Source organism: Desmodus rotundus, chromosome 6, assembly GCF_022682495.2.
Source record: "Desmodus rotundus isolate HL8 chromosome 6, HLdesRot8A.1, whole genome shotgun sequence".
NCBI lineage: Eukaryota > Metazoa > Chordata > Mammalia > Chiroptera > Phyllostomidae > Desmodus > Desmodus rotundus.
This window is the reverse complement of record NC_071392.1, coordinates 7782915-7798829: the sequence shown is the minus strand read 5'-3', so window position 1 is coordinate 7798829 and position 15915 is coordinate 7782915. Positions and strand designations below refer to the sequence as shown.

The 15915-nt window shown below is 48.6% G+C and overlaps 1 protein-coding gene across 3 annotated transcripts in view; it reads left to right on the top strand.

Moving 5' to 3' along the window:
- Positions 1 to 15915, top strand: part of BMPER (BMP binding endothelial regulator) — a 218786-nt gene that overhangs the window by 191967 nt on the left and 10904 nt on the right. The gene's annotated exons all lie outside the window — the stretch shown is intronic.

Genomic DNA, 15915 nt, shown 5'->3' with positions numbered 1-15915 from the left:
TCTTCTTCCTTTGGAAACTTTTGATTACAGGAGCAATATGACTTGCTTTGTACTTTTTAAAAGAACATTTGGCTGCTACATAGAGAATGAAGAAGTTATGTTTCTTTAAGAATTATTATGAAAGATGGTTGACAAAAACACTTGACAGTATGTTGTGTCTGGAAGGAGGCATGCAATGCTCTCTGTGCTATCACTGGGAAGATATGGGGGAGAAATGATAACACTTTCCTGTTGAGTCATAGTGAAATCCTGTTCTACCATTCTTTTTTCCTGTCTTCTTTCCCAGTGCCTAACTTTCAGCCTTTATATGGACTATTCACTTTTCTCACCTTTTAAACTCCTTGTTTCATGTAATACCCCTTACCAACTTCATGGCATCATCGACGGCCCCAATATTAATCAGTTGTGTTGCTAGATTGTTATATTTCTGGAAAGAGATAAAGAGTAGCTTCTAGTTTTTTGTAAAAGGCAAATTGCTCCCTGTGGTTGACTGAGCACCATTATTGTGGACCACTATACAACAGTGGGCAGCCCAGAGGTACTTGCAAAGTTGTCAGTGACACAAAGCAACCTTTCAATCAATTTAGCCATATCTTCTTCTGTGGTAGGCAAAATAATAATAAATCTTAACAGAGGAATCTTCCTAAGACATTATGCAAAATAAAACTAGGATAAATGCATTGGTGGCTGTCAGCACTCATTTTCATGATATATGCACGAACATTGGTAAGAGAATGAGGAAACTTATTTGTGCCTCTTGGCTGACATTGGAACACATCAGTAGGGTTGCCCAAGTCTGTCGGTAACCACAATGTTAATTTTGTCTCACAAAGAATCCCATTTTGTTTCCTGGACAATAAGGAATGAGCTTGGCTCAACAACTGTCTTCCCTCTCTGAAGTCTGTTAAATATTTTATCTGGGTGCAGTGGCGTGCTGGGGTGGGCTTGTGAGGGCTCTCTAGAGCCATTGGTAGAATCTCTTCCAATTCCGTGTTCAGTGATCAGTGATTTCACATTGGTAGCCAGAAAGTAGCTGCAGTGGGAGAAACTACACCACAGACACTGGCAGAGACCACAAAGCAGGGTTCTCTCTGCTCCCCAGTGCTCCTAAGGGCCAGTTGCTAGACACTTTCAACCACTCACTGCCTGGATATTCCACTGGAATTCAAGCATGTGTAAGTCTAAATCCATTGTCTCTCCTTTCACTCCTTTCCACTATCAGCTACTCCTCCTGCATTTCTCTCATTTGTGAACAGACTCTAAACCTAGCCTCAAATCTCCAGAGGCATCTTTGACCCTACTTTTCCCTCTTGCCTCAACGTGAGATCCTTTTTCAAACTCCACAGCTTATGCCTCTCCTATCTCATGGGCTTTACATCTCAGAATTTCTATTGATACTTCCCCAGATAAGTCCCTGGTTGTATCTTTTTTCTCTCATACCCCCCCACCCCCAGCTAGGTTATCTGCAATATCTCCTTAATTCCCCATTGAATCCTCCAGCTCCACCACCTTCAGCCCCTCTGACACATTATCATCAGCTTACTCTCCTGACGTGTGTTTTGTATTTTATCACTTTCTGCTCAAATCTGTCAGTGTCTCCTCTGATCTCCAAACGAGGTTTATGCTTCACAGCTCAGCATACAAGGCATTTTGTCCCATGAGCACAGCCTACCTTTCTAGACGATTCCCGTTGACTTCTGGTTCTGTTCCTAATGCTCACGGGCTCCCCGCCGCCACCCTTGGGATTTCAAATGCAAGCATTTCTAAAATAGGAGTTTTCTGAAAAGACCTTTCTTCCCCTTTGCCTGGGTAAAATTTACCTTTCCTTTAAGATATAACTCAGATGAAGCCTCCTCTTTGAAATCTTTTCTAATTTCTCCTCACTCCCTATCCTCCAGCCCCAAACAATCTCTCCTTCTCCTTGGAGTTACTTTGTAATACTGTACTGTTGGTTTTTTTTAACAGAACTCATCATTTTCCTCTTTTTATTACAATTTACTTTAGCACATTGTGGTTTAGCACATACTTTGGAGTAGGAGCCCCATTTTGTAAAGGAATTTTTAATTTGTTGATTGATTTTAGAGAGAGAGGAGGAAGGCAGGAGACAGAGAGAGAGAGAGAGAGAGAAATGGAAACATTGATCTTTTGTCCCACTTGTTTGTGCATTTAGTGGTTGATTCTTATATGTGCGCCGACCAGGGATGGAACCCATGACCTTGGTGTATCAGGATGATGCTCTAACCAACCGAGTTACCCAGCCGGGATAGAACTTCATCTTTTTAATCTTTGCCCCTAACTTAGAGGCAGACCCAATGTCCCTGATCAATAGAGCTTTGTTGAGAGAATAGATACAAGGGAAAGAAGATTTATACACCCTTTAACTGGTAGGTATAAAGGAAACAGAAGCACAGGAAATAAAAAATGGTATAATGGGAATGTTTCTGGAAGTCCCCCCTAAGTTACCTTTTAAGTAGGACATCACTATTTTTTGTAATGTGTTTGAAGAGGACATCACATGGAACCTGGAATAGAACAGAACAACTCCACCATGTAACAGAAGGCAGCATCTGAACAAATGGGTGGAAGCTACAGAACACGTTTTCAATTTTAATACGTAAGAAAACCTCTTTAATTGTCTATCACAGGAATGAGATTCCTAAAAAGCTCCTGAGCCTTTATTCCAGACACGAGGCAGTTGTATGACCATCTGTCCAGGGTGTTATAAAAGGAACTCCTGCAGGAAGAAGATGTTCACCAATGGCTTTTAAGACTCCCGATTTTATGATTCTGTGACTGTTTATGACTCATCCAGCCTCTTGGGAGGGTTTTGGGGTGCTCTCTGTCCTGAACCGAGATGGGTTGCCACCATGGCTGCTAGTGAGACTTCCATCATACAGTTGGGAGAATAAAACATTTAGGAAGAAAGCATCTAGAAAAGCCCATCCCATTCCCCACACTCCAAGAAAAATGCGGTCTCTAAACTTCAGGTTGTTTGGTTTGGGGGGAAATGTTCCATCACTAATCTCAGATCATAGATTAAGGTCTAGAGAACCTCCCATATTATCTTTCTCTCCATAGGAGCTGAGGGCAAGCTTCTCTAGCACTGCATTTCTGTCGGACAGACACTGTAGCTTAGTTTTGCTTCAGCTCATTTGCCGTTGATCCCCAAGGTCGTAGACTGGGAGAGAGCAGAACTCTCCTTCTCCAGAGGTGGTAAACGTGCCCCTTATCTGGAGTCCTTCTTCTCGTGGCTTCCCCATTTGCAAACTTCATTCTGTTCTATCCTCTTTTTGGCCAGATATTTGCATGAGGTCTTTGGTCCTCCTTCATCCAATTGCTGATCTAGAAGGTAGCCTTGATTTTTACCTCTTTCCCCACTGTGTCTTATAGAAGTATAAGGACTTTTATTTTTTTCCTTTTCCTTATATATATATTCATATGTATATCCATATGAATATATATATATGAATTTACTAGCAATTGTAAATGAGAAGGGCAATATTTCTCTTCAATTCTTGACCCTTTCCTCAATTATTTTCTTCATGACATTACTCTAGTCAGGGGTGTCCAACCTTTTGGTGTCTCTGGGCCACACTGGAAGAAGAGTTGTGTTGGGCCACACATGAAATACACAAGCACTAACAAAAACTGATGATCAAAAAAGGCTTTAAGTAAGTTCATGATTTTTACATCGGGCCACATTCATAGTCATCCTGGGCTGCATGCAGCCCACGGTCCATGAGTTAGACCCCCCTGCCTAGGAGTTAGGTAACTCACCTGCCTCCTCCGTCTCTTTAGCTTCAACATCTTCTCTTGGACTTCTTCTTTCTTGGTGCACAACATGTTTAAGTCTTCTTGATCCTCACACACACACACACACACCTAGCTCCCTTCAAACTGTTGCCCCGTTTCCCCTTCACTGTCAACCTTCTGAAAGAGGCTGTTCACTGAGTGACTCACGTAGTTTTCACCTTCAGTGCGTGTCAAGGTGATTTCTTTTCCCACCATTCCTGCGAATCCATTCCTGTTAAGGCCACCACTGACTTCCTCATTGCCCATTCCAGTGGCCAGGTTTCAGCTCTTATTCCCCTTGGCCATTGGAAGCACTTAAGTCCATAATGTTTGCTCCTTCAAACTCTCTGGGGCTGCTTATCCATGTGATTCTCACTGTTGTTTTAGTAATCACTCCATCAGGACTTGACTACATGAACATGTAGAAATGATTCATTCAGAAAAATAGGTTTGAGCATCTACTCTTGACCAGGCATTGCACTGGGCTGGCGAAAAAAGGTAGGCAAAAGCTGCACCCCCCTGGATTGTAGTGGGGTGGATGGAGTGAGGGGTCAGTCACACGAGGACACCACCGTGGGCTGTGACAGGAGTCACTCAGGAAGGCCATGAGAATATTCAGTAGCAACCTCATCCAGCTTGGGGATCTCAGAAACCTTCCCTGAGAAAGCTATTGGCCTGAGTACTAGAGGAGGAGTAGGTTTCAGCCAGGAGAAAGGGGTGGAAGGACATTCCAGCAGGAAGGAGAGGGAGCCTGGGCCTAACTTTGCCACTTACTAACAGTGTGATGCTTAAAAAGACAAACAACAGACCAAAAACACAACTGCTTGACCTCTTTGGGTCTTAGTTTTGACTTCTCTTAGACATTTTGCAGTCAAAAGTATAGACACTCATATAGGCAGTGCACCTAACACATAGTAGGTCCTCAGGAAATGTCACCTCATCCCCACCTCTTCCACTCGCAGGCTGTGAGCAGTCTGGGGCCCTTAAGGCAATATGCTCCTTGGTAGCTTGTAGGAGGCGGGCCTTGCATGCTGTCTTTCTGGGGTTCATAAGGGGCTACTCGCATGCTGGTAAGAGGCTGGCAGGGAGGTGACTGGCCCGCAGTGTTTGTGATCTGGGTTTGGGGGAAGTCTACCCCATGAACCTCTTCTCAGTGACTTGAGGATAGCCGTGGGGCATCCCCCGTGGGTAGGGGTGGGGTGCACCTCCGCAGAAGGATAATTCTCCTTGTAGATCTAGCATACTGTGTTTTCCCTGTATGTCCAAGCTGCCCAGCGGATGGAGTGTAAGAACCCTCCTGTGCAATGATTGGGTGCGAATTCTGGCTTTGTGTGGAGCCAGGAGGCATGGCAGATGCTTGATGAAAGGCACCCGGCATCTGAAAAATGCCCCCCATCCTTCAGGGCGGCCGCCCTTGATTCCTGCACGAAGTGGAGGGTTTGCGGGCCCTGGCAGCGGTCCACTGCCTAATGTGAAAAAGGCCTGGGGCGGGCTCGGCCCCTTTGAAGCCTGCGGGCTGCTGGTGGCTGCCGCGTGGGGCCGGGGTGTGGCCACCAGATGCTGGGTGCCTTCCGCTCTCATGGCTTTTCCTCACAGCCACTTGTGACTCCGCACCGCAGGGGCCTCCGCCTCAGCAGGCAGACCCGCCCTGGCCCTGCTGGATTCCACAGAGGCATCGCTGGGGCAGCACGAACAGCCTTCTCGCTGAGTTGCAGCAGGGCAGAACCAGGCGCCCACGAGTGCTCAGTCCCGTGGGCGCATGGATTTCTCTCTCCTTTGCAGGGATGGGCAGTGGTGGCCGCGGGGGACCGCCTGTTTTCCCACGTCCTTTTCACTAGAATCCTATTGGAGCATGCTCAAGGAGGACACGCTAGAGCAGGCAAAGCAGGGACCCTAAGCGACAGCTGGGGCGCTCCCGGGTCTGGCGGCTCCACAGTGCTCTTCGCCTCACCAGGCTGCCTCTTCCGGTCCCTACCTGGCTTGTTTCACAGGGACATCTGTGCAGGCACACTTTCCTCTCTCCAAGGGTGCAGAGTTGGGCAGGGCCCCTCTTCGGTGCGCGCACTGGCAGGAGCCCCAGCGCAGCCTCCTCATTTGTGCGCTGCCTGCTGCCTTGACTGGTCTAGCCCTGCCCACGTCCCAAGTGGAAGGCAGGGTACTCTTGCCGCCTGTCTCCCCCACCCCCCAGCCTTGCACACGACACTGAGTTAGTGTGTGCCAAGTGGAAGGGAAAGTATCAAAGATGGTGTGTAGCTGTCTGTGTCAGGGGTGGCGATGTGATGAGACAGCTGACCGCAGAGAAGCGGGGTTGAGGTGTTCCGGATAAGGAGCCCCGTCTCATTTCTGGAGGGTCTTTTTAAGTGCGACCATCATCTAGTTTTAGGGACCCTGTCATTTTACGAACGAGGAGGCGGGAATCTGGCCGAATGCTGGCAACTGGCCGGCACTTTTGGCCCCTGGTGGTGTTACTGCCTCCCACGTGGAGGAGAATGTTTCTCTCCTGCGTGGGTGAAGGGCCTGGTCACCCCTGCACTTGAAAGTCTGTGTAAGAACGAAAGTACGGGAGGCTAGATCAGTGCATAGGTGAACTGAGATCTTACAGAGGGTGGAAAAGCGTAGGCTTCTCCCCACGGATGCTGCCCCTGGGCCGTGCTCCACAGGTGGGCCTCAGATGGGAGCCCCCCGGTGGCTGCACCGGGGGAGGCCCTTAGGGTTCTGCAGGGATTTAGTGAGCCAAGCAGCCTTATAGTAGTATTACAGTGGGTGTGGCCATGATGAATTGGACATCTTTAAGAGAAAAGTGATGGATTTTCTGGCAGGCCTCCATTCTGATGTTCTCTTTTATCAGCCAGCCTCCCCACAGAGTGACGAGTAAGAAGCAAATGCTGGAATAATGGTTACTTGACGCTCTAACTGTGGGCCACTAGAGGGGGGTAGTGACCAGGCTTCCCCGCTCCCTGGCCGGCTAGTGCCACATCTCTGCCCAAACTGAAAAATAAGTTACTCCTCCAAGAGTGACATCTCAGCAAATGTCTGTGAGTCGTGGCCAGTGCCCCCCTCCCCTGACACTGTGGAGCTGGTGTTTTCTGCTGTAGAAAAGAGAGCTCACTTTCCCAAGAGGTGTCTGTGTAACTGTTGGTGGTTGGAGTCTCTGGCTTTGGCCCCTTGAAAGTCATCACCCTGGGCCTTGGGTCAATAGGATGATGCACACAGTCCCCCATGTAAAGACACGAGGTAACTGTGGGCACAGGAGTCATTTTCTCCACAGAGGGTCTGATAGGTGGCCTTAGCAAGGGAGAAAAGACTTCAGGTTCCGAAAACACATGATGGTGGTTTGGTCTCAGCTCCAAGCAGGACTCTGCTGACACAGCAAGTTCGAGGCTCTTCTTTTACAGCTGGCACCTGTGGGAGTTCATCGGCCTCTGTGTCCTCAGACGCCTCCATTATTCTACAAAACCAATCTCTAGCTTTCTAATGACCATTTCTGGTACTTCTGCGTCATGCTAGTTTTGCTGTGCAGGGAATGGCATGTGCCTCCAGGGGACTGTTATAAGGATTGAAGCAATCAATATTTTTCAGTACCTAGTAGAGAGTGCCTAAATTAGGTGAAAGTGTAGAGTCCCTCGGTTTTACATCGGAACTACGTATAGGCAGGCAGAACATACATGATAGGAACAGAGTACAGGCACTGAAGAAGGGGTTCATGGTGAATAATTATCGAATGGTTTGGTAGATTTTCCCCATGTTGCTTTGGTAGCTGGATTTGTATTCTTGTCCAGGCAGGAGCAGCAGGGACAGAGGGAGGGACACGAGGCAGGAAGATGCACAGATGCGAGGCTGAGCGGGGAGCTCAGGAAGATAGCTGAAGAGTCCCCATCATGGACACAGGCACATGGACTGATTCTGTGTGACTTCAGGTGTCCCACCTAAGAGTTACGTTTGGAAATGATGAGGACTTCGATCCCTAGAAGAAATGTCCTAACAATAGACCTTGTGTGCTGCTCTGCAGGGAAAATGAGGTCATCAAGAACAGATGTGACTGTCTGTCAGGAACTTTTTTGTTTTGTTTTTTAATATTGGAGGATGGACCACATGATCACCAAATCTAAGACCTGTTGATTTGGAAACTTTGTTTCTGTTCATGCTGTTCCCTTTGCCTGGAATTTCCTTCTCCTCATTCTCTAACCAAGCAAGATTCCACAGACCCTTCCGTTGGTGGTGAGAATGGCACCAGGCATCAGACCAGTGGAGTCAGACCAGACCCTAGTTCAGCAGCCTTGGCACTTGAGTTCTGGCTGGGAAAGAATTCAGAGGCAAGACTCAAACTCTAGGAGAAAATTCATTTAGAAAGTCACAGAGGTAGAAGAAGTGAGCAATAGAAGAAATGGACTCAGGAAACACTACAGAGGCGAAAGAAGGGCCTTGGAGCTTAGGAAAGAGAAAGGTAAAGGTAACAGGCCTGGGGGGAGAGGGGAGAGGGAGGGGTAAGGTGCAGGCCTGTTCCTGGGAGGGAGAGCCAACTGGGTGCTCCATCTTGAAGTCTCAGGGGAGTATCCCAATAGAATGTCCATCAGCTTTCCTGGCGAGTCTTTCAGGGCCTTGGTCTCCACTGATTGGTTGGTACCAGGGCAGGGGGTCATTGGTCAGTGTAGCTGGTCCTGATGTCGGCCATGGTGTCTCTTGTGTGGTTTTGCTGCCTTTCCGGGCCTGGAGCCAAAACACGACTGAGGCCTGGATGTACTTGATGCAGGTCAGAACCTCGCTGTCCTGGGGGCTCAATGCTTAAGGGCTATTTTCTGCCCCCCCTTTTGTTCCTCCTGTAAGTGGGATCTCACATGTGTGAGTAGCTACATAAGGTCAGGGGAGGGTCCCAACCTCATAACCAGCAATATGAAAGGTCAGGGGTTCTTAACCAAATGACCAGTGATATGCTGGGGGAGGAAAGGTCACCTTGGGGTGAGATCATTGTTTTCTTAGTTTTGCCCATTGCTAGGCAGCCTGGGCTTTGCTTCCTGGTGACCTTGTGTACCTGGTCCAGCATCCTTGCTCTGCTTACGTCTGTCGAAGTGCCTGCCACACTCTGGGACCCACCTCTCACATCTCTCCCACTCTGATTCCTGCAGGACACCCTTGCCCATCTGCATGGAGTTAATCCTCGGTAGCTAAGCACCAGCTTCCTGTCCACAGCAGCCCTAAGGTCACTCGGGCTCTGGGTTTTGGGGTCTACCTTTCTAGGTGGGTCTGGCTCTGCCCCTTTCTGAGCCTCCCTCAGTACCTGGAGCCCACAGGGCTCAGTGAGTTCATTCTTGGCACCTGGGAGTGGGCGGAAGGCCTGTGGCGTGTGGCTGTGCAGGGTGCTGGGTGAGGCTGGGCTGCAGGCAGGCTTGGTGCCCACAGCCAGAGAAAGAGCGGGACTCGCACATTCTCCCGCGCCTTGTCTGCAGATTGACTTTGTGAAATGGACATGCTCACGCAGAGACGCCTGGCCTTGCTGGGCCGTCCTGGCACCGACGGCAGCCACAGAACCAATGTGTAAGCCAACATTCAATACTGAATATTCTCACCAACACTTAGCTACAGAAGTGCCAAGCTGGCTGGCCCAGGAAGGGTCTAGAGTGAGCAGCAGGGACTCCCCCCTGGCTGGCACCGTAGGCATCCCCCCCGCCTTCCTAAACAACTCAGTAAAGCAACCTCACGTTTCCCATTATTGAATCTTTGGGCCTTGTTTTTAGTGCTGTTTTTAGAGCACTGTCTCTTGTGAATGTGTGGGGGTGCCCGAAGAGTATAGAGGAGAGGGCAGAGGCAGCCGCTGCTGAGCTGTGGATGAAATCATTTTCTCGGCTACAGCGTGACATGTCTTTTCCTGAGCTTATTACCTCCAGTTACTTCCACACAACTCAGGTCAGGGAGGTCAGGGCAGAATCTGAAGGGTTAAAACGTAAGCAGATTGTTTTGTAGCCTGCTGGTAGGTAAACACACCTTGTCCACCCAGGCAGGACTCTGTCCCTCGCATCCTCACCCTTCCCTCTTCCCCACTGACGCCCAGGCGCTAACAAGCCTGAGATGCCTTCACACACGTCTATGAACTTCCCAGATGCACGCGACAAGGGAAGCCATATGTCCCCAGCGTGCTTTCTAGTCACCTTCCAGCCGCGCTTCTGTTGTTGCTCTCAGGAAAGCTGACTTCCGGAAAGAACAACAGAGTCCAGCTGAGGACTCCTCCTGGTGGCAGCTGACTCTGACTCCTGGGTGGGACTGGCTGCTGTCACTCCTGGCGTGCCCGTCTGTTCTCCCAGGGTGGAGAGTTCCCAGAGGCTGAATCTGTGTCTGGGTAGCAAAGGCGTGAGCACTTGCCTCTCCGACAGGGTGGCCCTCATGCCAGAAACAGCAGAGGGAAAACCACTTGGTATGCGGTTGCTAGGAAGCTGAGAGATGTTTGATGTTTTGATTGTAGCAGTATTGGAGGCTTGCCTTTTTAATAACAGGAAGCTCCATAGGTTATTCTTACAATACTGAATGTGCTTTTCTGAAAATGTGTCATTAGAGCAGAATGCTCTCATCTAATCTTTTTTTCCACCATTCATTAAATTTAAGTGTATATATATACCCCCTTGGATACAGGAGGGTAGCGCAAGAAGTTCAGAAGGAAAATGGCCATGGAAAGGTTCTGGTAGAAGCAACCTCACCCAGATGTTGCTGGGCTGCAGCCCCCCAGGGTCCTGGCCACGCTGGGCAACCGCCAGGGAGTCTGGGCCAGGATGGGACTCATGCTCTTCAGACACCAGTGTCCCACTTCCCGACCCTGGACACTGAGCACAGATTATTAGGCCTTTCTCATCTGCTCTTCTGAGGATTCCCCGAATATTTGCTGAGCCGTGCTGGGCTGGACAGGCAAGATGCGTTCCTCCCCCACAAACACGGAAAGAGGTCACTAGAACTCGAAGGGTCTGCAGGAATAAAGGTGTGGAATAGACAGGACCCAGTCAGAAGGGGCTAACTTTTCTTGGGCCACTCAAGGAGCACCATGGAGGAATTCAAACTGAGTCTGAAAGGATAGGCATTAGATCTTCCCAGTAGGAAAGACAAGGAAGCACATTCAAGGCAGGCAAAGCAAGGTGAAAGGGAGGCTGCAGGGTAATAAGACAATTCCTAGGCCTGGGTGGAAGAATGCACGGGGAACAACAGGGATGATCTAGCCTGCTAGGGACCTTGAATGCGATGCCAAGGTATTTGAACTTTCTCTGTAGGTGCCCAGTAAGAAAGCAGGACTGAGCTTGATCTTAATCTCCCTATACCCCGAAATCCCTCTGGGGAGCACAGGAATGGTTTCCCAACATAGATGGAGCCACACTCTTAATACCAAGATCCAGTAGACCTTTCTGTAGTGATAGACCAGCTGTCAATTATCCCTGTTCAGTGTTGTGGCCACCAGCCACATGTGGCCATTGAATGCTTAAAATGTGGCCAGTGTGGCTGAGGGAAATAAATGTTAAATGTGATTTAAGTATAATTCACAAAATTCCATTTAAATAGCTCCATGTGGATAGTGGCTGCGGTCTTGGAACTTGGCAGGAGGCTGTGATTGGAACTTGTTGAGGGGAAGCAGATGTTTAGGGCTCCCCTGCAGACATAGTGTGCTAAGTTGCATTTCAGGGAGGGAAGCGACCACAGGTTGATTCAGACACCCGCTCTGCACTGGGTGCTCTGAGGAAAGGCCTTGTTGAAACGTGACCCACATGCATAAAACAACGGTCGAAGGGGGGCCATCAGTGTGTGACACAGTGCTGCCACCGTGGCCCAGTGCCCTGGGACCCTACACGAGCTCTCAGCACCCTCGTTCCATACGTCTGCACGAAGCAGGTGTGTGACCCGACAGAACGTGAGTCCAGCCTGCGCCTCTCTGCTGTCAGGAAGATGCCAGGGGCCGGCCAGGCAGTCAGCAAGTCCGGTCCAGCTGCAGGAATTAGCAGCCCCCGAGAAGGACAGGATTCGATGAAGGGTGGCCTGGGCAGGCACTCTTACCTCAAGGCGTCTCCTGGAGCAGCTGCTTTGCAATGCAGCCCATGTTCCCCACTGGAGCGACAAACACCTGTGTCTCCTAAGCAGGAAGGCACTGTCACATGGAACCTAAGTGACAGAATAACTCAGTGGAGGCAGAGAAACCAAAGCCACGAATCTCCGTGACACCCAAACATGATATAATCCTGCTACTTGATAGAAGGAATATAAATGCACAGCAGTGGACTCAGGAAAGGACGGCCATCTTCTGTTAGCACAAAAAATGCAGCTCCACTGTGCCACGAATTAGGGCCTCCTCATACTGAATTAGTCCGTGTGAGAAACACGAATTGAACATTTGACTAATAATAGTTTCGCCTCTCCCTGAAATGTAAAGGGCATTTAGGGATGTTTTTATTTTTCTCTCTTAATAAATTTCTCTGTAACCAGCAGCAGCACGTATAATTATTCCATTATCCCTTCCATCTGTCCGATGTCAAGTTCACGGCCTCAGCGTCCCAGGAGGTGAAGTCTGAGGATAACACACTGAATCATGCGTAGGCTCTGCCAGGCGGCCTCCGGGACACAGACCGGGGGGACTGCAGCTGAAGAAACGTTCACTAAGACCTACAGACGAGTACTCTAATTTTCTCCCAGTCTTTATGCCTTCCTCACTCCAGTTCCTAAATTCCGATTTAAATATTAACATGAGCCATGTCCTTCCTGACGTCGTTTCACCACTGCCCTGTGACTTCTGTTTGTAGAGAAGCGCTGTGTGTTCACTGTAGTAAGTGCAGATCAGGAGGAAATAGGGAGCCGCAGTCCCCCACTCACAGCTGTCTGTGGTGAGCGTTTGGGCACAGATGTGTTTGTTTACTGGTGTTTTCTGCCTCGGCCACACGACATTAACACGCACTTTTGCTTTTTTTCAATTAATCCTTCCTTAGTGTTTCTTCATATATTAAAACATGTTTCCAAGACATTATCGTGATGTCTGTAGACTGTTTCAGTAGAGGCCACCTAAATTTATTTAACTAGACCCCCATGGCAGGCAACTTCTTGTTTTTTCATTTTAAATAGCACTGTGATAAAGACTACCATATATAAAGTCTTTGTCCGCGTGCATTACTCTTTCTTTAGGGTGGGATTTCCCAATCACAGCATAAGAACCTTTATAAGTGTTGTCCAGTTGTCCTCTAGAAAGACGATCTACTGTAGTTGTTATGAGGACGGACGCTGAGATGAGAAAGACCAGCATTAGAGCCCTGGTTTTGCAGCCTGGACCTGTCATCAGCCATGTGACCTTGAGCAAGGTGGCGACAGCTCCGAGCTTCAGTGTCCCTGTCTGCCAGGTGGGCCTGTGGTGAGACCTGCCTCGTACGTGCCCCTGGCTGTGTGGGGCAGACAGATGCCCGTTAAAGGCTGCCTGTAGCGAAATGCTTGACACGGTGCTAACAGTTTCACCCTCTGCCAGCGCAGTTTGGACTGTCCATTTCTCCATTCTCTCCCAAACCCTGGGCAAAATTCTGTGTAAAAATCATCAACTTGACAAGTGAAAAAAGACATCTTGTAGTTTTAACTTCTGTGACAAAATACATCTTTCAAGCCTTCAAAAATAGAGAAATGTTTCAAATGAAGGGATGTCTTTGGCAAACGTTTTTGCCTCAAATGTTGTTCCTCACGCGTGCCAAGTAATCAAATAAGCTCCAGTCTTCTCAGTGTTCGAGGGCACAAGTGTTGGTGATTGCGTCTGAGGGCACACGCAGGTGGTCTGGGTGGGGTGGGCTGGGGGTATGTATGGAATGATTATTAAATGTGAGCCTAAAACATTCTCTCTCCACGGTCTTGAGGAGTTGGATTTAGCTGTCCATCATTCATTTTAAATTGTACAAGTAGCTTCATAAGACAGCCAGTAGAAACAGAGGGAACAAAAGAAAACACTCACCAATAATCCTCTCACTCAGACAAATTAAATTTTGTTTGTTTACTTGTCCGCACGATTTTACAGAATTCCGTGAGAGGTGTTTTCAAGTCAGAGGATGCATTGCCTCATGGAGAGATGGCTCTTTTCCCTACAAATACTGTCGTTTTCCCAGGCCCCCCAGGTGCCATTCCACTCGGGTCACCTCAAGGGTGTGGGGACAGGGAAGGAGATCCCCACGCCCCATGGGCCAGGAAGGAGGGAAGGTGACAGACGCCCTGGGGGGCGGGGAGCGAGGTAGAGACAAGATGAGAGCACAGAGCCGGGGCAGCTGCACGTGGCTGTGGAGTCGGAGCCTGCACGTGTCGGGCGTGGGTTAGTCTGAAATGGAAACTGACTCAACAGAGGAAATGGTGGTGAGGAGGCTTCATACTCAGACACCAAGAGGCCATTTTAAGGACCAGCTTTATTTGGCTTTTCCTGAAAGCCTGGAGGCTCCATGCAAATTTAGACACAGCGCTGTGTCTCATACCAGAAAGGGTTTGCCAGTGAATGTGATTTCGCAGGAGGTCTGTAAAGCAAGTGGGAGAAGCTATTAAGAAATACAGCCTGATGATCACAGAGAGGAGAGAGATCGATGTGCCTGTCCCAATAATTGTGTCTTAAGTATCCACCATCAAATAATCTCTCACGGGCTGAGGTGGAAGAGGCTCTTCGGGTTTCAGATTGGTTCCTCCTTTGTCTCTCCTAGTTCAAGTTCAGTGTTAGTCCAGTATTGAACTGTGATGACTTTGTGAGCATGCAGTGAGCCTATTGGTCCTTCTGTACGGTTTCCTGTTCAGAGCAGGTAGCACACCAGCATCCACACAGAACTGGCTGGTTGCTCTTGGGGCAGGTGTGCAAACATGACCCCTGAGAGACCATGGTGGCATTTTAACATGGGAAGACCGTGTCCTGATCCCTTTCAAGATCATCTGTGTTGTTTGTCATCTGGAATTAAGTTCTATAAGGAAGAGGCTTTGCTGAGAAAGAGTGTGACCAAATAAGGATGGTTTAATTTGATTAATCTTGGCGACCTCTCGCATGAATGTCAAGGCAAAATTGTTACGAGTGAACTTGCTGGAAGGTGAAGGTGAGGACGGTGGTGTGGGATCATAAGAAAAGCACTAGTCTTCGAGTCAGGAGATGTAATTTAATTCACTCTTTTGCCACTTATTCATGTGACGTTGGGCCCATCTGGTCATCTGTGAAACAACCTCTTCACTTATCAGAGACTGCTGATGTCCTATCGACCTCTCAGTGACAGGCTCACTTCGAAACCTAATGTTCCGCACCGGTGTAAGGTCTTCACTGTGTCTCTGAGGGCAATGCATTTCTAAATGCGTGAGTTTGCCCTGAAACACATTTCTGTTCTCTTTGTGTCCTGGTGCATCATTTCCGTGTTGGAAGTTAAGCTACGGAGACCTGGGCTTAGCCCTCCTTACCTGTCAGTCTAATTAGGAGCCAGTCGGTCTAATGCAAGTGTGGCTTCCTTTGGAATTTGTCACACCACAACCTCAAAAGTGGGGTGTAGTGTTCCTTAAGAGACGAAGATTTGAGATGTTGCCGTGGGATTTTGTGCTTTTATCCCGTTGGCCACTAATTTCAGTTCCATTGTAGTAGAGCCTGCTCTTCCTATGTGAGAACGACTCATGGAGGGAAATCGCCCGGAACAGCAGCTTTGTTCTAAGGGCTGCGTTCCCACACGATCCCCGCTAGGCACACACGGCTATTTATAGCTAAGTAATCGAAATTAAATCAAAGTCTAGTGAAGATTAAATTTCATAGCTGGGGCTATAGACAAGGAGAGTACATCCTTGATTTCCTTTTATTGAATAAAAAGAAAATTATGTAAAACAAAACCCCACAAATTAAATCAAGTAAAAAATTTGGTTTTTCAGTTACACTAGATGTACTCCAAGTGCTCCATAATCACATACAGACAGTGGCTACTGCCTTGGACAGTGGAGATTATAGAGTGTCACTCTAGAAAGTCCCATCGGGCGGTTCTGCTCCAGAAGAAGGGGAGTCTCCAGGAGTGTTCAGAGGTAGCAGCCTTGGCTCCATGTAGAATGTTTATCCCATTTTTAGGTTCCCAAGCTCAAAGAGCAACCTTTGGTGGCCAGTCAGGCTTCCCCACTCACCCACTCAGCCCTTGCTGCAAG